The 21291-nt window shown below is 47.6% G+C and overlaps 1 protein-coding gene across 1 annotated transcript in view; it reads left to right on the top strand.

Annotated features, from left to right (window-relative positions):
• Window positions 1-21291, top strand: part of foxp1b (forkhead box P1b) — a 205659-nt gene that overhangs the window by 47597 nt on the left and 136771 nt on the right. Inside the window, exon 4 of the mRNA XM_056606125.1 lies at window positions 5938-6004. The gene's annotated coding sequence lies outside the window, so the exon portion shown is untranslated. The remainder of the gene's footprint in view (window positions 1-5937; window positions 6005-21291) is intronic.

The following is a 21291-nucleotide window of genomic DNA, read 5'->3' as shown; positions in this document are numbered from 1 at the left end:
GTGCCATAGGTAACTGATATTTGTGGCGGTGTAAGGATCAGAAGCTATGGCGCTAGCATGGCTACCACCGAGTGGCGTAAGGTTTCACCTGATTTCTTTGTATTTTACTTGGAGCTCACACCGCTTTTCTTAAGGTTTTTCTCCCTGATTGATGAAGGGAAGGTCAATCTTAACGTGCTAAGCAAACACACACACGTACACCCCAGGGCTGATCAATCGGCTGGCATGTTCGCTGGACTGATGAAATGCTACTCTCTCATTAGAGCTAATCCTGACGGAGGGGACCAGAGGAGCCCTTTAAAGAGGGTATGATGGCCATGTGTTTGCTTGGCTTTACGTGGGTGAGATCTCCTGAGGTGTAGCCTACATTGCTGCAGCGCTTCAGAGTTTATGCATACGGTTGTGTGTGTATATGTTTTAGTATGCATGAACTAATGTCTAAGTACTTACTATTGCAGCTACGTACAGTTGTGTTTAGCATTGCTCCATTTAGACTTTTTTTTTGACGTCTCTTGGAATGCCTTTCCTAGAACTGGAGCGTAAACAGCTGTAGGTTACTCGTGTCGTAAACAGGTCTGGGTCGTAATATATAGGGTCAGGTGGAAGAGCTAACACTGGAAAACGCAAACATGTTATACTGTATGGTTAGGACAAGAGTACGTAGCTTGGAATAGTGTCTGATGGTATGTAACCCCTAAAGCAGGGGAATTGAGCCAGACGGTGGGAACACATGAACGCAATGCCAAGGGTCCAAAGCTGTGACTGAGCTCTGACAACGTGGCTGATTGCTTTGCTTAGATATTTCTCTAATGTGGACTTTGCCTTCAATAGTTTATTCTTACCATTCACTTATGTCTTATTACATAGTCTTCGCTGATGACCACACCCATCCGAGTGACATGTCTGTGGACTTTCTTAGAAATGATTCATGCATCAAAAATATTTCAAATCTATAATTGAATCAAAACATGGGACGTTCGCCATAAGCATTACTCAATTTCAGAACTTCCAGTGTGCATGGTTTTGTCTTTTTGAATGCATGGAAAATTGATGAGCAAACCTTAATGTCTGTGGCCGACCAGTCAGAGTCAATTGCCATGCATTAGGGTCTGACACAACACTGGTAACGTGGCCCCCAAATCAGAACCCTTCAGATGCTTAGTCATGCATCCATCTCTATCACAGGACATAGAATGTGATTTGCGTCCCCTTCGCCTCAGTGTGGTGGGAGCCATAACACTAACAGAACGGGCTCCCACCTGACACAGCCTCTCCTCATCTAAATCACTCTTTGTCCAGAGGAATGGAATCTGCCCATTATTGATATTCATCGCAAAAAGCTTCTGGCAAGGGGCCGGCGTATGAGAGAGAGAGAGAGAGAGAGAGAGAGAGAGAGAGAGAGAGAGAGAGAGAGAGAGAGAGAGAGAGAGAGAGAGAGAGAGAGAGAGAGAGAGAGAGAGAGAGAGAGAGAGAGAGAGAGAGAGAGAGAGAGAGAGAGAGAGAGAGAGAGAGAGAGAGAGAGAGAGAGAGAGAGAGAGAGAGAGAGAGAGAGAGATGGCCGGGAAGAGCTGACACTTCCTGCCTTAAATGAAACAAACATCACCGAAGCAACACCATAATAAGCACCAAAAATAGGTTTTTTGGACTGCTTGTGTCAAAAATGTTACGCATAAGATATAAACGGTCATGACGTCTGTTTCCGTGGAGACGGGGCGATGCAGGGCTGGGAGGCCGCACTTGGTCCGTCGGCTCTTCCTCAGCGAGAGCGGCACAGCGTTGTGTAAGCATCGAACCCCCCGGTTCCCTCCTCGAATTGTTTGTCCCACGGATCAATAGATTAAAATCTCTATTGACAAAGGAGATGGAGCGGTGGGGAATGCAATGTATTCAGAACGCTCTGTTACCGTTTAAATAGTGCAAAGAAATGCTCCGCCTTGTTTGTTTTGGGCTGGGGGTGAAATTCCACTTCCTTGGTAAGCCCTGTGTGTGTGTGTGTGTGTGTGTGTGTGTGTGTGTGTGTGTGTGTGTGTGTCTTGTTGTTAGCTCAGCAAAACAAGAGGGCAGGGCCAGGGGAGGGTAGGGGGGTGGGGGGGATCAGACAGCTCTGACACTCACCAGACTGCACTGCTGCCTTTTCAGTTTACCAAGAAACGCGGAGAAGAAGAAAAGGATAAGGCGCGTCGCAAACGGGCCGTCCATGAGTTTGATTTTAAACGGTCAGGGGGGGGGGGGGGGGAGGGGGGGTTGAAAGCCTGTTTGCGTGTCAGAAAGGGCTGTTGTTTAGAGTCTGCATGGGTGTGTACTAGTGATGCACTGCCAGAAAATCCTGCCATTCACATCGTAAAGAAAAACAACTATTCATGAATATATATTTGTTTCAAAACAGAGACAGAGTTATGCTTTTATTTGGCCAATAAAAGGCCGCCTCCATAAAAACGAGAGTTGAGCAATAAAAAGTAAAGCGGGGGAATCAGACATGGCCCTCTTACAGTAAGGAGCTGCGTTTGAGGAGAAGTGAGTCACACTTTTGATTTTTTTACTGTTTCGTTGCACAGACAGTGACTCGGACAATCGGGCCAAAGCACTCCCTCAAAACAAACACCAACAGCTCTCCGTGCACAGACAGCGCCTGCTCCACTGGTCCCGGGCCCTCTCCTACGCCCTCTTTTTATTTACACTAACCTCATAAAAAGAGGCGTCAACCGCCAGACGCAGAAAGCAGCCAGAGGACGGAGGGCCGGGCGGGGTTGGGGAACCGGTGAACCGGCGCAGGCTATTGTTCTGTTTTAAAAATACACTGGCTCGGTGGCTTGATAGAACGATACCGTCAACGCGCTCAGGCCTTGGTGGGTTAGTCGTTTTCTTTCGACTGAAGGGGGATGGAAGCTCTTCTGGACAGGCTGCAAAGCTCTGGCAGACAGCTCTGGCAGCGTCCTATTGACTGCCATTGAATTGAGCATTAATTAATATGGTAATGATGTGTGGAAGTTCATTAGCGCGACACCACAGGACTAGCCGCAGATAGAGTTATAAGCATGCTCAAGAGTAATTAATGGAATAACTTTACCCGGCCGCTTGGTAAATATTCATGGAACTTTTTTTTTTTCTCTTCCCTTTTTTTACGGTCCCTGCCAATGTCGAGCCGAGAGTGCGGAGAGAAAGAGTAGAGAGAGAGTGAGAGAGTGTCCATTAGAAGCACTGAAGTGCTGTCCAGAGTGTTCTGTGGGGCCTGTTGTTGGGATTGGGTGCGTTTCAGTGGAGGGCTATTAATTCATATTTTGAAACATGTGATCTTGCCACAAAGCCAACATCGGCTACAGCACAGCCCGGGTCTTAAGAGTGCATTGTGGTGGGTTGACCTCCTTACAACCGCTGGGGAGTGTACTTCACTGGCTTGGTGTGTGTGTGTGTGTGTGTGTGTGTGTGTGTGTGTGTGTGCGTGTGCGCACAAAAATGAAAATGCGATTTCCGTTTTTTTTTTGGTGCACAACAAAACACTAATGTTCACCCCTCACTGCACTTGTAGCCATCGCTCCGAGAAAAAAGAGATACGGGGATTGTTCATTTTTTCTCTAAAATAGGATATTTGCATCTTTTTCACAGAGTTCCAAAGCCATCTGTGTTTCCCAAAACGAAGGATGTCATGCTTTGTCTAATATTAGGTCCGGCAAAGACACCAACATGACCCACCGCGCTTTGACTCTGTCTCTGGGGGTGCTAGTTGTTGGTGTTGCTGTTCACCGACTCGACCCCCTAGCCAACAGATTTGGTGTAAATCTACGCCTTCATGTTTATTTTGTCTTTCTGAAAAACATTTCCTTTTGGAGAAACACAAAAAAAATACTCTAGTCTTTTCACGTTTCTCAGCGTCGGGCCCCCCCCCCCTCTCACCGGTTGCCCGCCTGAACCACCTAGGTGGGTAATTAACTCAAATAAGAGTCGGCCGCCCCCCGCCGCCCAGTAAAAAGTCTCCATGGGGGGGTTCCTGACGGGCGCCGTCCTCCCAGCTGTGTGGAGCCAGCGTGGGGTTGTTTATTTCCACCTGTTCCCCCCCCCGTCCCCCCCGCTGTTCCAAATTGCGATATTACACCGCCTTGTGCCGTTGTGAAATGGAGACAATTATCTGTTTAGGCGTTACAAGACGCGCGTTGTGTTTGTTGTGCGGGGGGGGGGCGGCTCCCAGCTGCCGCACGGCTCAAAGTTGCCGTGTTTTCACTCCCACTTGATGGGGGATTCTTTTCTCTCTCCCCGTCGTTACGATGATGGAAGGTGCATCTAAATGGATGTTATGCTCTGGGTAAACTCATTTGGCTCCTGAGGCTTATTCAGGGATGGGGATTAATGATGTTTAGTAGTTTGAAAAACGGGAAATATCTGTCATTTGTCACCCCCTCGCTATTGATTTATGAAGCCATTGATGATATGTTAATTGGAGTGTATGAATCGTGGGTGTCGGGTAGGGGGGTTAGGGGGGAGAGAGGGGGTGTTTGGGGAGGATAAAGGGGCGGGGATGTGGTGTTAGGACCCGGTCCGTTTTTTGGCTGGTTGTGGAGCCCGCTGCCGGGTTCAGCCCGATGTATGAATGTTGACTCATGCTTTCAATGAGGCCATATAACACATAATTAAGGCCGCAATTTGGCCGGCGTGCCTTGGTTTTTTATCTCCGCTCCGGAGACAACATTTAAAACATTTACAAACGCTTGTCGACCACAGTTTTGACTGCCAAATGTAAACGGTGAAAAAAGCAACAGCAAGGTGGGGCTGGGGAGGAGAGTTCATATTTGGATATGCTTTAATGCTTTTATTCAAATTCACCTGGGATATTGCCCCCATAGTCTCTTTTCAGTTTACCATAAAAATACGATTTTGCTTCTTTCCCCCCCCCCCCCCTCTTATGTGTGCATAACCCTGCACTCCCCTCCTTCCCTCACCTCCTTCCCTCCTTCCCTTTCCTCCTCTCCCTCTTCCTTACCGGGGTTGGGTGCTTGTCGTGGGGTGCCCGGTGCATGCTGAGCAGGGCTGTGGAGGAACGGAGAGGGGAGGGGTGTGCAGCAAGTTGGGACGATGGTGGTTTTTGGCTGGGAGCTGATGGGGTGTGTGTGTGTGTGTGTGTGTGTGTGTGTGTGTGTGTGTGTGTGTGTGTGTGTGTGTGTGTGTGTGTGTGTGTGTGTGTGTGTGTGTGTGTGTGTGTGTGTGTGTGTGTGTGTGTGTGTGTGTGTGCGTGCGTGCGTGCGTGCGTGCGTGCGCTCGAGGGCCCCATCCTAGCACTGCTCCACCACCAGGTGGGGCCTGTAAAAGGCTCCCAGATTCTCATACCGGTTTCCACTGTAATCACCAAGCAGCAGACTGAAGGTTTTTTGGGGACTTCTTTGTCTTGCAAATAAACCGTCTACTCACATCAGACAAGGTCCATTGTCCTCGCGTTTAATCTGGTGCTACGAGGTGTAGTCAGCGGCTATCGGACCGACGGACATGGAAATAAACCGGACTGTGCACACCTCAGACAGTAGTAGACAGTTGTTGTAGTAAAACTACTACTAGTAGTAGGTGATAGCATGGATTGTAGGTTAAGCCAAGGTGAAGTGAGGTTACACTTCCTATGCAGATGATTTCTCTCAGCACGCTGAAGGAATCAGAGAGAGAGTTCTGCTGGTCAGAAGCGCTCTACCGAGACACACGTTAGCAAGGACGTGAGGAATCTTTGAACTTGGAGTGCGTTCACAGAACTGTTTGCTGTTCAGGGCACTGTTGGCCTTTTAGTTATTTTTTTAATTCAGATGCAGCAAAATCTTGGCGACGATTTTTTTCTCCTTCCCACCATCTCTGTCAATAGTTTTGTGGGTGCTAATGTATTGTTGTTATTTTGGCCCTCTATTTGTTGTTCTGTGCTGGTAATTATTTCATAACACCGACTAATTCTCTGTTTCATGTCCACAGGGCAGGCAATCTGTAGCAACACCAATGGAATCGAAGATTACTCGAAATAAGCAAGTCCTTGCAGAAGGTAAACACACACTGCTATTTACTGGGCTTCAGTCCCTTAATGCTGTATTGAATGAATTTAATATTTAACCTAATGTGGTGTCTTTGCTGTGTGTGGGAAAGTGTGTGTGTGCAAACGTTTGTGTAGTACATTATTGACCGTTTGAGAAAATGTTTGTTTGAATATAACAATGAGGTTATCATCGACGTCTAAAAATTGAGTTTCTTAATGTAGGCAGTACTAGAGTATTCTTACCATATATGCTTCGTGTGACTTTGTACAGTGCACTGTTGATAGTTGGTCTGTGGGAATGCATGAGGCTGACTGCCCTAGACACCCCTGTGTCCCCTTTTATCAAATATGGTAGATGTAGGCAGAAGCATCTTAGGTTATCTTATGTTAAAGTGTTATCTCTTTCTCGCTTTTAAGCAGCAGCTCTTTTTCTCTCATTCACTCTTTTCTGTGTTTATTTTCTGCCTTCAACTTACTCTTTCTCAATGCTTTTTTAACTTGATCTCCATTTAGTCTGTCCCCCCCTTTTCCATCTTTCTTTCTCTTTATCGCCTTGTTTATCGCAATCTCTCACTATTTTCTCTTCCACCTTTATCTCTCCGTTTTATCCGGACTGGCCCTGTAGCCACGATCCCAGACTCTGCAACCCCCCCCCCCCCCAGTCTGTAAGGTGTGGGTACAGTCGGGCCGGCCCTCTGTATAGACGGGACTCAGACCAGAGGCTCTCTTCATTAGCAGGGAGCCAGCCTTGGTTGGAGGCGGTGTGCGTGCGCCTCTTCCCCCCCTACTGGAGGACAAAGCTTCCTCTCCTCCCCAGCCTGGGTACACAGGCTGCACTTCCCCTCGCTTCACTTCTGCCAATCAACCCTGTCCGCAGAGAAAAGAGAATTGAAAGGTGGGGGAGGATGGACAAAAATATGGCAGCGTTTATCTGTTTGAGTTGGTTGCTTGGAATAGTCCTGTCAAAAAAAACCTGAAACAAATCTCCAGCGCACAGCTGCCATCTCCAGATGCAAGATCAGCCATTCAACTCCAAAATGATTGTGTGATTAATGATAATGTGCTGAAATCAGCCTAATTATTGACATGACTCCGCAATGCGATTTTGATTGCATCACTCATGCAGAAATCCCTGCGGAGGCTTATCGGTTTAGCACGCCTCTGGATCGAGAGGCGGTTCTTAACGTTGCAATCGAGTTAAACAGAGAAAGAACTCCGCTCCTCCAGCGCTAAAGATGGCTGATTATCGGTTTGTGTGTGTGTGTTTGGATGATGTGTCGAGGGACGAGGCGGAGAATGTGAATTGTGTTTTTGTGTATTTGTGCTGTACTCCCTTTGGGTGCAGCTTGTTCAGCCAGCTCTTATTAGCAGGACAGTTCTCGTGGTTAGCGTGTACAAGGAAAGGTGCTGGGTTTCAACCCCAAATTCCACAGTAGATGTGCTGGCCTCCTTAAGCAAGATGCCCCCTACCTACTTCATATCAATGTTAGTCCTTTTGGATTAAGCGTCCTCGCACTGACTAGTAGTTTCAAAACAGGAGACCGATGGAGAGGTTTCCTTTGACAGTGGCAGCTCACTGCCAGATGGAACAATTACCATCGTATGGTTCGACTCTTCCCAGTCCCACCTCTAGGGATCTGGTTCTGTTTGTTATTTATTCTCTGTTCGACCAGATTATAACCGCTGAATTGAACTCTGAGAGGCTGAGAAAGAAAGTCACTACAGTAGCGTGAGACAAAATGCGATCATGAGTTTTTTTCGATAAGCTTTTACATTCTACGGTTCACAAGCAAGGGACTTCATTTGAAATGTAATGCATGTGTATAATGGGAGGGCGAAGCATGCCTCGCAAACAGCGTACCGTATCTCATCCCCATGCTCCACGAATCACACGGAGCGTCGCTCTCTGCTCTGAGGTCCGGTGAAATTGCATTGTTTAAATCCACTCTTCCTGGAAGTGCTATGAATAAACAAGTGAATTTACACTTCAGCCGAAGCCAAATAAAGGTTGTCCGCCGATTTATGCAGGTTTGGGACACGACGGGGCCCGCGTTATAGTTCCCTTGACTGCATTTATTGCTTACATAAAAAAAAAAAGAGAGAAAAAAGTCATTTCTTTATATCAGCATCAAGCTGAAAATTGCGGTATTAGTATTAGTCGTGGGTAAGCCCCTAATTCTGTGGCATTTGCGGCGGTCTGTGTTTCCATGCATTTATAACACTTGGGCTCTTAAGAGCCGCTCTAATCGGTTTTCCCGGCAAGTTGGGGAACCTTATAAACATGTCCCCGCGGCTGGCCTGCCGCGCGGCGGAGACTTCTGGCGGGGGAAGTTAAACGCTCCTGTCACCGGGGCCGTTTAGTTGGCGTGTATTTCACGTGCCTTAAGTACCCTAATCTAGTAGCCTAATCTACCGCCTCGACGCCTCGCCGCTGTAGTTAGGAAACATGGCAGAGTCAAACAGACGGCGACGTCGAGGGAGTTGGAAACATTGGCTTTTAAAGTATAAAACGAGTCACAACGGCGGAGGTAGAGTCGCTCGATTGTTTGGCTGTTTGGTCATTTTTTCAGAAGCCTTCATTCGAAGCCACTTGCTGTCGATCAGGATGCATGGCGTTCAGGAGAAGGTGGAGGTTCCCGCCGCCCGTCCCTGCCTACAGGTAGACTCTGACATTCAGGTTTGAATCCCAGAACCTTTCCGCTGGGAGTCAAGCGCCCTAACCAGGTCCCTAGCCCTCTTATCCTGGCTGATTGATATCAGAAGAGGTGTTTGAGCATTTCTCAATGCATCACTGCCACAGGCGGTCTCTGATGTTGTTGTTGGGCTAAACTGCTTTGCACAGGTACCTGGATGCTTTATTCTGAATACACTTTGTCACGGAATAGAGCATCTATTCTATCTAATTCCCTCTCTTTTGCATCTCCGGTGACTTTCAAGTGAATAATCCTCTCTTGTAACGTGGGTGGATAGGATGGGGGGGGGGGGGGAGGGGAATCGAGAGATTTTGCTATCACAGATGTGTTATCTTGAAGGTACTTTGATATCCCCTTTTCAAGGGATGCCGGGTTGTGTGTGTGTGTGTGTGTGTGTGTGTGTGTGTGTTTGCCAGCTTTCAATCTATTTTTCTATCAGCATCGCTCAGACGCTGTATTGTGTTGGCTTGAGAAGCGGCTATGGATGTGCAAACTTTGCTCTGAGTAGCGTAGCATAGTGGCGCAGCAACATTGATAATCTCCACCCGCTAGCAGGCGCAGATGGCTAACGCGTCGGCTTGCTAGCACGAGATTGACTGATGTGACAGGAGTAAGCAAATTCCAAGGCACAGATGATGACTTCTTCTTACAACAAGATGGAAAGATAATAACAAAAGTTGAATCTCTCTCTCTCTCTCTCTCTCCTCTCTCCTCTCTCCTCTCTCCTCTCTCTCTCCTAGCCCCCCCCATTCACGCCCAGATCTCGCATCCGATGCTTTGACTGGGTGACTCGGTTTGTGAAAAGTTGGGATGGAATTGATTTGTTGGATTGATTTCCCTCTGAGAGTAACCCGAGTATACCTTAAGTTTAAAGCCAAGGCATGAAAGACAACTCTTCCAAAAAAACCTGGATATCTCATGAGCATAAGCTTGGACTCAAATATTATACAACTGGGGTGATTATTTTGTTTGTAAGCCAATGATAAACATCATTTTTCATAACAAAAAAATAAAACTTCACACAATGTGCCTTATTATTCGATGATGAAAAACGTTTGCATTCTTCTCTTGGTGGTCATGGTAAAGATCTCTTTAGCAGCACGTTGGCTCTCTCTCTCCTTTTAGTTTGGAAAACAAATCCCATTTGGGGATAAGGCACCTGGTGGGGTTCGCCTAATGGAATGCCTTCAGCCCTGTGCAAATAAACAGCTTGCATCGCTGCTGTGAGATTAAGAGACGGGTTGAGAAGGGGCTGCACTGAGGCCGGGAGTGAGTTAAGTGAAAGCCAAACAAAGAGAGTTGGGAGATGGAATGTCAACGTTTTAACACGGAAGCCCAAGACGCTGGTTGTGTTTCAAGGGTGCCATAGATTTGAACAGTTTTCTTATTTATTTTTTTTACTTGGAGTAAATTGACTTGCTTGTTGCAACTGTGGTCACTTCTTATTTACACTGTTGCAAGCAGGGTAGTGCATGTGTAGTTCACACTTTTTTGCTGATTTCCTTTTGACATCCCCTCCCCGTGTGAAAGACGTGGGTTCTTTGACATGTATTAACCCTGCCTGGCTTAAGAGACAAATGCATACTTGTGACCATGAAGGGAGTATTTGGGTGAGACCATCTGATGTCTTTGATACCTTTTGCTTTATGTGTGATTCCCAAGGGTTTTGGTGTGTCCCTGCGCCTTCAAACACCTGGGTTTCAGTGGTTAGATCTGTTGTCTGTGTGCTCCATGTACTTCCTCTTACCTCCACACACTTTGAGGTCCCACTGTGTCGGACTCGTGCGCCGTTGAACCCTTTGATTGTTCAGTCTATTCCAGCTGACGCCGCTTGCAGGGAGGGGCCCTTGAAGCCGTAGTCCAAAAAAGTCACGTCAAAAACATACTTTTCCTCCTGTTGTTTAACTGTGAAATGGGATTCCCGGGAACGTTTAAAACCAAGCCCCTTTGGCTGAGTGAGCGAGCAGAGTTCCTTCCCTCGGTAATGCCGGTTTATTTAATGCCATTGAATAGGAAAGGCGTAGGCCTTTTTTGGTTTTGAAACAATATTTATTTACAGTTGTGTTTTTTTTGTACTGCTTTAGTCCTTTGGCGTCTGCATTGTTTTTATAAACAAAGTATCCCTTGTGGGGTAGGAAAGAAAAATTCCACCCCCACTGTTTCAGTACACTGAAAACAGGAATGACAAACACCATTAGCTGAAAAATTTCCATCTCATTGCAACCATGTTATTGTTTACTTTACCATGCACGTCCTAATATGGTTAGCTCCCTGTCAAAGGGGCCCTTGCTGGGAGGAGACGCTTTAAACTGCCACTTAGACAATAAGAAACTAATGTCACAGCTCGGCAAATAAAGAGGGCCCCGGCTTCCTGAGCATCCAGCGTTTCTGGCCCCCGCTCCTGCGTGAGCTCATGTTGTTGATCCACTCTGGTGTGTGTGTGTGTGTGTGTGTGTGTGTGTGTGTGTGTGTGTGTGTGTGTGTGTGTGTGTGTGTGTGTGTGTGTGTGTGTGTGTGTGTGTGTGTGTGTGTGTGTGTGTGTGTGTGTGTGTGTGTGTGTGTCCTCGCTGTGTACCCCAGACCCCCCCCTCACTTTCTGCTGGGTCTTTCTCCTGCTCCCTGTCTCAGTGTTTTATTTTTCTGGTTTTATCTTTGCTTTTATCTCCTTCTCTCCTAACCCCCGGTCTCTCGCTGCTCCATGTGTCTGTTTCTCTCTCTGGCTCAAGCTCTATAACTCTCTCACTGCTATCTTCTATTGTTTTGGGACTACTTTGTCCCTAGCTGTGTCTTTCTCCTAATTCCTCCCCTTCCTCCCTCTTTTTCGCGCCTCTCTCTGTGTCTCTCTTATTTGTCTCGGTGTGTCTCCTCATTGATCCATGTCCCGGGCACGGTGTGGGCTGTGTGCTGGTTGATTGATGGCTCTGTTTGCTGTGATTAGCTATTTATCAGAGGCTGGTTGGGAGGAAGGGAGGGGGCAGAGGGGAGAGATGGAGGACTTACCTCTGTCCCCACCCCCTCCTCTATAGCCTAGCAGAGGCCTGGTTCAGTTGCAGGTCACCCCCCCCCCCCCCCCCCCGAACACACACAGAAACACACTCACACACCCCAGACACCCCCACACCCCATACACACCCACTTAACCCCGGGGTTGTGTTGGTCTTTAACCACCCCCTGTTATTGTATTATATATATATATTTTATGTTATTTTTCTTTATTTTAATTTGTATAAAAAAACAAATGTAAGGCAATCCTTTACGGTCGGCCTTGTGTGTATATGTGTGTGCGTGTCTGTGCGTGCGTCTGTAAGTGTGTATGAGTGCAAGTCTGGGTTCAGGGTTAGGAACCAAAATCCTATTCCTATCTATTCCTGCTGTTCAACTCATCACTTCCTTCTCTCTTTCTTCTGAAAGAAAGACGGAAGTAAAGATCCTACACAACGCCCCATGGATAAGTTCCCCCACCACACACACATCCAGTTGTCCAAGCGCACGACAGAAACCCCTGCGAAAACCACCGGCTCGTCGTCACCACCGCGGCCCTTCTGCGGTCGCTCTGTTGTGGCCCAGTGCTGTGTACTGTGACTTTGGTAGAGATTTTCTTTTTAAGATAAGCCTTAACCTCCCTCCCTCCCTCCCTCCTGCCTTCGCTCCCTCCCCCGGGGTGAGGTGTAATCTCGAGGTTCTATTCTGGAGGGAAAGTCAATATATAGGCTATTAGGGTGGGCGGGGGGTCAGACCACTTGACCGGTGGTGGAGGGGGTGGTTGCGTGCTGCTCGTGGCTCGCCGTCACCCCCGATGGCCGAGGGCGGCGGCGCCGGCACCTCAATCCTAAAATCCTCACGTTTATGATATTTGCCCAGTATTATCGCTGGCGAGGCGGGGAGGAATGCTGAAGGTCATTGCCGGTGATTTACACAGCACTGAACCCCCCGAATCCTTGGGAAAATACTTGGGCCGGGATCAAACACATGTCATGTGATGTGGTCTTAACATTGACCTTTAAATTCATGCGTTTCAATCTCTTTCGTTTTGGCAGAACCACACAAAAAAGGTAAAAAAAAAAGGTTTCCCCTCTTGTAGACGTACTACAGAAGAGAGTTTGTGAGTATTTTTGGAGTTTGAGACGTGTTTGCTGTTGGTCTTTTTGTTGGTTTACTAGTTGCCATCAGTTTTTCTTTTTGAAGTTATATAGGAAATATAGTTAGCTTTTTTTTGATTACCTACCTGATTCCCTCGTCTTCATATTTAAGGTTTGAAGTTGTGTTAATGTTATGATCACATGAAGTCCTCAAGTTTATCATTGATTGTTTAATTGATGAGTTCAGTTTAATTGTGGAGCTTTGCCTGATGGTGTCACTATCAACAGACTGGTTGAGGAAAACCTATTGAACACAGCAGCGGAGCAAAATGTTGTTTGAGTTAATAATCAGGCTGAATGTTAAATGTTTTTGTAACATAATGGAAATAACAAAGCAGCCTTTGTACCCATATATTAAGCGGACCATAAATCAAAAATAATAGCTATGTTTTGCTATCCTTTTTTTGCATTGCTCAAGCTGAAAATGTTCTCAATGTAGTTTAAGGAACAGTCTATGTTTGCACTCCAGTGTTTTAATATTTAATAATGGAAGCATAAATCATTTTCTTATTTTTTCGTTTGTTTGGTTTGTTTTTAATCCAAGATGAAGCACCCCTCACTCTCTGACATTCATGGACTTTGTGAAGGGTTTGTTTACCCGCTCCAAGGTCAGCCGGGGAGCCTTTCTCTTGTAAACATATTTACAGCCGAGATGTGTAAACATGGTAAATGTATACAGGTGCAGCAGGCACCAGGGCATATTTCCATTGCCTATTCTAGTTTCTTTCTTCTTTCCTTCTTTTCTTGACGTATCTCCGACCTTCTTCGCTTTGAAGGACGTGTGTGTGTGTGTGTGTGTGTGTGTGTGTGTGTGTGTGTGTGTGTGTGTGTGTGTGTGTGTGTGTGTGTGTGTGTGTGTGTGTGTGTGTGTGTGTGTGTGTGTGTGTGTGTGTGTGTGAAACACAAGGTTGTGTGTTTGTTTGTTGCGTCAGTGTGTGTTTTCTCCTGCAGCACCGCTATGAAGCCACTGTTTGTGTAAACGGGATAAACACACAAACACACAAAAACTAAAACGGCTTCCCGCTCACGCCGCGAAGCGATTTGCCCACCGACGGTGCGGGCTTGAGCGGGGGCTCTAGCGAGATAACGGAGTAACTAGCCCAGGCATTAAATATGAATGAATGGAATGTTGCTCGGCCACATCTCTGAGCTCAGTGCAGCGTGTTGTAGGAGAGGGGGGTGAACAAAAATAAAATTTATGTTGCAGACTACAAGCCGTGAAGGTGCGATTGGACTTAGCACCCCTTTAATTAGTGTTGAGATATTAGCATTTCGTAGGGGCGTAGTGCACGGGGGGGGCGGGGGAGATGGGGTGGGCCGGGCGGTGGGGGACTGGCCTCGCTGCCTTCATTAGGTGGCTCCCCCCGACCGTAATGAGCCCGGTCATTAGCTGATGGAGTGGAGCTGGCCGGGGCGGTCCGTCTTTGACGTACTTCCAAGGAACACGCCGGGCCTTTCTCCGGGATTCCTCAATGGATGAGGGCAGAAATAAACTGTCTTTACAACGGGATGATTGCATTTCTGACCGTGTGGAAACAAAAGCTTGTGGGGGGGGGGAGGGTGATGATGATGATGATGTGTGTCCCTGTGTGTTTGTATGAATGCGTGTATTCATCTATGAATGTGTCCGTGTGCAGGAAGGGGTTTGTGTAGGTGTGTGTATAAAGGTGTTTGAGTGTGTATGCACCATATGTGCATGAATATTGGGGGTGTATGTGTCGCTGTGTATATATGAGTGTGTGTGTGTCTTGTTTGTGTTTGTATAAGCACCATATGTGCATAAATACTGTGTATCAGTGCATGTGTTTGTGTGTGAATCTATTATTGTGTGTGTAATTTATATTTGTGTGCGTGTGTATAGACGTGTGTATGACTATGTATGTGTGTGTATACACAGGTGTGTGTGTGTGTGTGTGTGTGTGTGTGTGTGTGTGTGTGTGTGTGTGTGTGTGTGTGTGTGTGTGTGTGTGTGTGTGTGTGTGTGTGTGTGTGTGTGTGTGTGTGTGTGTGTGTGTGTGTGTGTGAGGGGCTTGGTCGGGCCGTGTCATCAGCTCAGCCCCAGCAGAACGTTGCCTGGGTGTCATGTGGTGGTCATGAATCCTGAGTGAGACTCATAAAGCACGGAGCGCCGGATCAAACAAGAGGGGGATGACACGCAGCCTCCGGATAAGGACACGTAAATACGCTGTGCATGATTTGTGTCAGGAGGCCCCGAGGAAGCGCTTGATGTCCTCCACTGAGAGGGGAGGTGGGGAGGGGGGAGGGGTGGTGAGAAGCAAGTTTAAAAGGAAATGTGCCAGGTGTGTGTGTTTCTGTGAGTGTGTGCCTGTGTGTGTGTGTGTGTGTGTACAGTAGGTGTGTTTTTGTATGGAAGGTGTGTGTGTGTGTGTGTGTGTGTGTACGCAGTGTGTACGGGAGGTGTTTCCTGGGTTAGGTACATCTCTCTAAGCCTCCAGCCCCCCCACCTCTCCCTTTCTCTCCCTCTCTTTCTCTCTCTGGTGCGGTAGGTGATTAGTGTTTTATTGATGAGCTTCTGAAGTGGCAAGTGTGGGAAATGGGATCTTTGATCTCCCAGAGTTTGGGAAACACAACCTGAGTGTGTGGAGCCAGCCAGGTAAAAGCCTTCGTCCTCATCCTCCTCCTCCTCCTTCATCACTTCCACCTCCCCTTCCACTTCTCTTCTCCTTGTCATGGGTACTTGATACACCCCATGGCCAACCCCCCAACTCCACCAACACACTGTGTAGAACATGCACACACACACACACACACACACACGTGCACGCACATACACACACAAACACACATGGGGAGAGATCTTCCTTCCCTTTTCCAAACACTTGTTATGGATGTTTCCAAAGAGAGGCCGAACAACATGGAGAACGTGTGACTGTTCATTAACAAAATTGGGCATTTGTTTAGAACTTTAACCAATCACTTTGATATGCTAATTATGGTGTAATTAAATTTGAGCCCTGTAATGATGCTGCTGTTATTATGGACATAAATGATGCAGTTAAGCTGAGAGTAATCTCATTTGCATACTGTACATGCCAGTAAATTAAGCCCCATCCTGCGTTGCTTCAGCTTTCATTTTCCACTCCCTTTCACATGGCAACCCCCAAACACACACCCCTACCCCCGACCCCCTACCACCCCCGATACCAAGGCCAGCCCGTTTGATGTGTCGAGCTGCGTCCTCTAAATCACGTCACAATATGTAATACATAAAGACTCTCATTATCGCTCTTAAGTCCTGCTTTAAGAAGTTGGTATTAATAAGCACTGGAGATGTTTTTTTTACCCCCCCCCCTCTTCCTCCGCCTCCTGCTGCTTCTTTGTAGAGATCTGCCTGAAAAAAGGTGTTTAAAAAAATGGCGGCGGTTTACGACGGCGCCGTCCCGTCGTGTCCCTGATGCTTGTGCTGACGTGCTGCTGGGCGCAGGGGGGGCAAACGGGGCTGCCGCCGGGGCCTCTGAAGACAGCGTCACCGTGCGAACGGCGGAGTCGGAGGCTCCTTAATCACACGGCCCAGCTCCCACCTGCTCTCGCCGGCACGTCGATCAGAGACGTCTTCAAAGTGCCACCCGTTCTATCCTGAGACGGAGACGTGGGGATAGACGGAAGGGGAAGCTCCAGGTCGTTATTTCAATATAGGCGTTTGTTTTTTCTTCACCTGCCGCCGATCACTAATTAAAAAACGAAACACGGCTACCTCGCAGAACGCGCAAACGATGTGACTTCTATACAGGCAGGGGCGACGTGCGCCGTTTGATTCCCGTCCGGCGGCCACGCGGACGGCGGTGCCCGCCGCCGACAGCTGCCCGCCTGATGGCGGCGCCGGCCTCTTCATTAGGCGGAGAGCGAGCGCCTCGTGGCGTCCGATGTGTCTGATGTTTGCCGGGAGAAGGTAAACATGTTTGTCATACAGCAGTTTATTTATACTGATCAAACACATGGGTGAGGAGGGGGAGAGGGGGAGGGAGGCAGGGGGGAGAGATGGGGCTGGTGGTGAATGCACACAGCCTATAAACTTTAGTCTCCTCCCGCTCTCTGCGTCCGCCTCTCCTCGTCGCCTCAACGCCGTTTTAGAGGGCAGGGACGCGTTAAATACGTTTGCCACAAGACACATCTCAATCGCATTACTGGGAGAGCCATCTTGCATACTGGTGTGTGTGAGTGTGTGTGTGTGTGTCTGTGTGTGTGTCATAAAAACAAATACATTTTTTTTCTTCCTGCAAGCCAATTTTCTCTATTAGTCTCTAATTTGCGACATAAATCTCGGTCGTTGAGGGTGAGAAATGTGGCGGTGTCACGGAGTGTAATCTTCACCCTTATTTACCAATTCATTAAGATTCATTGATGCAAGATCGGTGAGAGGAAATGACAACATAAATCAGGCCTTCCGCATAATGACCCTAATCAGCTGGGAATTGCGGAAAATGTCATGATGAACTATGTCCTTGTATTAGTGCCACTGTACATTGTCATTCCACTGCTTTATGAGTAGGACACGTCCCCAGCCAGCCCCCTCCACCCGTCCACACGGCCTTTGTTTTAATGAAAAACACAAATAAGTGAATATAATATTGTAGAATAAAAAACAACTGATTCCATTACTATGGAATTCATGGAGGGACTTTCTGCGTCTGACTCTCTCACCCCGTCAGCCCCGATTGAACCCCAGAAAGGAAACCTCTCCTGTCACACACACTTATCTTTCCTTCAATCCCCTTTTTTTGCTTTGTCCCATTACCAAGAAATTGGGGGGCTTTTAAAAATAATGACATGCTTCGATGCCACAAACAACCCCGGCAGTGAAAATGGCCTCTTCGGAGGCACGGTGGTGCGGATGTGGTATTGCCAACATTACAAGTGAATTGAAAAGAGCCACCAGCGACGGGTCTCTGGTGAACATGGTGGGGTTTGCTCCCTTCTTGTTTTTGATGTGGTTGTGATTTGAGTACGGACGATTGGTTGCTCACCCCAGCAGGATTTGAGGAGACTGCCATGGCGATTTCGTGGTTGTTGTGTACTGGAAGGGCAGTGGCATCCGCAATGTCCTCCATTTAGTTTTCTCCATTTGGATGTCTTCCAAATGGGATCTAATCGAGTTCCTATCAGAATAAAGACACATTTCCAAAATACTTCACTTTGTTTCTCTAGAAAATGAGTGATCACAAATATTGTTTTCTAAATGCATACACTACATGGTCAAATCCTCTTGACCACAGTTCTAGCCATGAGGCTAAACTGACATTATTTGTACGCTAAGGTTAATGATTGTGTCCGGAAAATCAATAGCTTAACTTATTCTCTGGGTGACAAAACCAAAAAAAAGCAGAAGCTGGAGGGAACTACTACTGCCATATGTTTTCCCCTGCCGGGAAACATTGAATGCTCTTCGCGCAAATTGTCTTGAATAACCAGGATTAAACAGAACCCTCGGGTTATTTTGGTACAATAACATCTGTGTTTTGAAAAAGGGGAACTCAAAACAAATATCTCTTAAGTGCCTGAAAAGTAACTTAACTTTCTTGGTGCGAGGTCGCTTATTGTAAGTCAACCGAGTTATTTTGGTGAAACACGACAAAACCTTCTCCCCATTTTTGACACACAAAAAGACGAAGCCACCCGGGGCAGAGTTTGATCAAATGCCCGCTGGAATGCGATTGGTTGACGTGGCAACCCCTCTGAAAGACCGCAGCTCCACCGCCACTGTCCTCGGTTCGTTCAGGCCAACAGTATTAATGAGACAATTAAATGCAGACTAACCTTGTCAATTCGTCGGAAATGCATCCCTGACACATTTCCTCGTCGCGAGTTCACATCACCGTACCCATGGGGATGACCCATACTTTGAATTCTAGTAAAAAAAAATGAAATGATTAAAAATACGTGACACACTTTAAGTCATGTTAAAACAATAAGTGCTTTTGCCGCTCCCTGTGGATGCAGGGTGATTGAAGTGTGTGTTTTTCTTGGGCCGTCCTTGTTTGACAGGTCTAATTGGTAAGATGAGCTTGAGGCCTCCTTTTTCCCACACAACTCTGGGCCCTTGGTCAGGGGGAAAAGAAAGGAGGCCCCCTTGTCTCCAGATGGACGTCCTCTTGCCGGGGTACTCATGGGCAGCAGCCACATGCGAGGCGAGCCGTCAAAGTCAAATGAAGGATTCGCGGTGGAACGTGAGGCTACTAAATGTAGCTCATCACCCCAGAATTATATTTTGTCCCTCCGCCACCAGATTCAGACTCATTACACTTTTCTATTTACTCCAGTCTCCATCGGCCCTCGATGTACTAAAAATACCGTGGCCTGCCTTACTTTGGCGCATTACGTAATCGTCTGAGCACAGCAGGCCCTGCTCGAAAAAGAAAAAAAGGGCCTTGACGCGAATAAACTGCATTTGTGTTTTTTCCCCCCAAAATATGATGGACCTGTTAAGCTTCGCCACTGGAGATTTTGGGTTCAGCTAGGTAGCGGACCACAGGGCCCTGTATTGACTTTGATCCTGGTTGGGGGGTATTACAGCGGTATAATAGCCTTGATATTCAATCATCACACTTGAGTTAATGTGGTATTTGATACCTCTTTTCCCTCTTATTTTGGTACAGCAAGCGGTTTGTAATTGTGTAATATTCTTATTACAGTGACATAAATAAATACTAAGTTCCCTTGAAGATTTCTTGGAATATGCCTCCATCCCACACTGGGATAATCCTTTAGTTTTGAGTTTTTTTTAGCAAGCCCCTGAAAATTAAACGATTATCAAGATACTATACTATCAAGACGGAAGAAGGACGGAAAAAAAAAAAAAAATTCTCGTTGCGAAGCCTCTGCAGCACTGGCTGACTTCTGCTCGGCAGATGGCAAGTTGTAGTGCATATGAAAAATTAATGCTCAAGGTGACATGGCGCTCCAGAGCTCCCCGCACTAAACCCTCCGCCGCCGCCGCCCTGTTGTTTTGTAATCACTACCCGCCTGCCTACCAGAGACTCATTTAATGTAGCATATGGAATTGCGTGTGATAAACCTCGCGTCCTCGAATCTAAGTTGGTTTTAATGTCGAAACTCGGAAGATGTCTGAGCCCCAAATGTTAGTTTTTTTCTGCGGCAACAGACGCTAGAAACTTTTCTTTCTTTTCTTTTTCTGTTTGAAGCCCCACGCTTTTATTTTGTTGCAGCAGGATATTGTTTTATTGACTCCCAACCCGGTAGTGCAGGTGTGGCCGTGCGCAGTGTCCGGGAGGCCCCTCTGAGGTCCCTTTGTGGCTGTCCCCCCCCGGTTTAGTGAATAATTGGGGGAGGTCAATGTTTAACATGGCTTTACACGTTTCCTCCCCGCGATACGGCACCCGCAACACAAACACCACGCAACCACGCCGCTGCTGTCGGAGCTCGCATCGGGACTCCTTGTGTTTCCAGAGGAGACCCGAAGGATCCCCACCATGCACACACGTGGTCACACATGTGCGCACACACACGCACACAATGTTCCCAAGCCCCCCTGCCACCCAACATTGTCTTGTTCACAGTCAGCGGTGTTGGGGCCGGCAGCTGCAAAGCGCCAGCACTAATGCGTCTTCAAATGTCAGAAGAGTGACTGTTTGTTTACCTCTAGTCCTGCTGCCTCTCTGTGTACCGCAGAGCTGCATCTGCATCCACCTTGATGCTGCCCAGCCTCCAGGGGCCTCTCTCTCTCTCTCTCTCTCTCTCTCTCTCTCTCTCTCTCTCTCTCTCTCTCTCTCTCTCTCTCTCTCTCTCTCTCTCTCTCTCTCTCTCTCTCTCTCTCTCTCTCTCTCTCTCTCTCTCTCTCCTCTCTCTCTCTCTCTCTCTCTCTCTCTCTCTCTCTCTCTCTCTCTCTCCCCCCCCAGAGGCCTTGTTTACAATGGTTGCCTGCTTCCCCTTACCCTCCCTCAGCTTGTCACCACGGAGATGTTTGCGATCATTCCACCTGGTTAATATGAAATGGCTGCCGTGCGGCGGAGATGTGTTTGTTCATAAACACACACACGGCTCTCCCTGTTTACCGTAGCCATGGCAGCAATCACTTATTAAACAAATAGCCGCTTTTGTTTGCCTTGTTAGTCGCTGCGCTCAGCCCCTTACAAGGTCTAGAGAGGAGCTGGGGGGGGGGCGGGTCTGGACAGTGGGAGGTGTTGTGTAAGAAAATCCACAGATTGTGCTGAGGGTAGTTTGGGGATTGTGTGTGTGTTTCTGTGTCTGTGTTTGTGTTCCCGTGGTAGTGTGTGTTTGTGTGCGTCTGCAGGTGAAGGGTGCCCGCAGTGTCGTGTGATGTGCTCGGTTTAGCAGTGACACCTGCTCGACACGGCTCTAAGTGCAGTCACAGATTAGTTTTGTCCGTCGGGTCGTTATTTATTGAACTCGTATTTAGCCCCGTACACTGGGATAGGCCGGGATCTCTGAGGCAGGAGCCCGCGGGCAAGGCAGCAACCTTCCCGTA

This window comes from Gadus chalcogrammus, chromosome 13 (genome assembly GCF_026213295.1).
Source record: "Gadus chalcogrammus isolate NIFS_2021 chromosome 13, NIFS_Gcha_1.0, whole genome shotgun sequence".
NCBI lineage: Eukaryota > Metazoa > Chordata > Actinopteri > Gadiformes > Gadidae > Gadus > Gadus chalcogrammus.
Note: the sequence above shows the minus strand (reverse complement) of the source record. Positions and strands in the feature narration are given on the sequence as shown.